Source organism: Arachis ipaensis, chromosome B06, assembly GCF_000816755.2.
Source record: "Arachis ipaensis cultivar K30076 chromosome B06, Araip1.1, whole genome shotgun sequence".
Taxonomy (NCBI): Eukaryota; Viridiplantae; Streptophyta; class Magnoliopsida; order Fabales; family Fabaceae; genus Arachis; species Arachis ipaensis.
Genome location: NC_029790.2, coordinates 23,772,766 through 23,774,598, shown reverse-complemented (window position 1 = coordinate 23,774,598; position 1,833 = coordinate 23,772,766). Strand labels below are relative to the sequence as shown.

The 1,833-nt window shown below is 31.8% G+C and overlaps 1 long non-coding RNA gene across 1 annotated transcript; it reads right to left on the bottom strand.

The window, feature by feature from the left end:
- Window positions 105-879, bottom strand: LOC110263935. Its single transcript, XR_002349663.1, has 3 exons — window positions 788-879; window positions 525-610; window positions 105-156 (listed from the first exon to the last, which is right to left on the bottom strand). It is a non-coding gene; the product is annotated as an uncharacterized LOC110263935 (long non-coding RNA).

Genomic DNA, 1,833 nt, shown 5'->3' with positions numbered 1-1,833 from the left:
AAAAAAAAGACAACCTAGAAGAAGGTGGAAATTAGGGCAGAACCGGATAGCACAGGACAGAATAGCAGCAGGTAGAATCGAAGAAAAGGAATTTGTGAAACATTAGGCAAAGACAGCAGACGCTGGTGGTGCTGGGTGAGCCACCAAATTTTGCTCCTGAAAAGGAAACACAATTATGTCCACTGGCAGGTCTCTATAGGAACAGTTTACTAAGTTTTTAAAAATCATAGGGATGCATCAAAGATCTTATTATTGCTTCATCAAAGGACATATGCTCAGGATCTTAGATTTAATAATTTTTTCTATCTTATATTTACTTAATTTGAATTAATAACTTCAAACTTAACTACTTAAAGCATGCGCTACTCAATCATTTTTTCCATGAAATGGAATTTTGTAACTCATCAATATGTTCATATATTTCTCTGTACATAAGCCCCCATATTAGGCATTCACTTTGGCTTCATTCAAAATTTTAGTTGAACCTCAGATAGAAAAGAGAAATAAAGCTGGCAGAAACATACCAAGATAAAGTCTTATTGGATGTTGAAAGATAGTTCACGAGCATACCCAAATTTCTCTTGAGGACGTCACGAACTACACTTGAAGTCTGAAAGGGGAGGGGGGAAAATGAAAAAATCATCCTCGACAAAACATTAAGGTGTATTGACAAGTATTAGTCATCTTAAATTTTTCTCTTTAAACCATACTCACAACCAGCAAAGCATACAAAATTAAAGATGATTTTTTAAATGTAGAGGTTTCATAGTTGTTTCATGTAGGCTACCTTTATCACCACATCTTTTATGGAAAGACTCATGGAAGTTTACAGCATCATCTGAGAAAAAGTACCTAAAGAAGTCTTCAACCTTTATCTACAGAGTTTACAGCACACCTGTGTATTCTTCTGGGACTGCACATTAGAAAATAAGCTCAGATCAGCAGAGGTTTTGAAAAAATATGATGGATTAATAAAACATATTTTAAGTTAAACACAATAGATATTTTTTTATCTTTTTTATAAAAGAATAATTTCATTAAGATTTAAGGAGAAGGATAATATGATAAAAAAGCAAAACAAAGGATTCATCTATAAAGCATGGCTTTTCAAATCCTAAACACAATGGGCATGAAAAATTGATCAATTTTGCTTAGGCAAAGTTTCCTAGGGTTATATATGTAATATTTTTTAACTTCTCAGACCATAAATAAACAGAGGGGTTGGAGAATTTCAAAGACGGGATCAATAAAATCCGTTTACCAACTTCTATTTGTAAGAAATCCCATTTCAATTTGGTTTCCTTTCTTATCAACAACAGAACCAACTTTTCCACCAATAAAAGTCCTCGACTCATATATATCCACCTGATCGAGAGCAATTAGAAGTAAACATACTAGATAAAATGCATTAGCTAGAATATCCTAATAAATTTAACATTGTGAGATAAGATGAAAGTAACTATATCACTATAAAATTCAGAAGTAAAAAGAATATTAAGGAAACTAACCCTTAGCTTCCTATCTTTATGTTGAGATAAGATGAAAGTAACTATATCACTGGAAATTACATAAGCAGGCCCATTTGCATAAGGAGGATATACTTCTTCTGGCCACTCCTGCAACAATAAAATGTAAGACATCAGAACAGAACAGAAAACACAACACCATTCTTCTGAAATGGTCAAACATATGAAATTATATTTAAGTCAATGATGATATCAAAGAAAAAAATAAGTCAACTATATAAAAGAAAAATAAGCATGAAAGGTCACTACATCTTAAAAAAAGGTATTGGTATATACTATATATTACTAATAATGACATAATAATAGT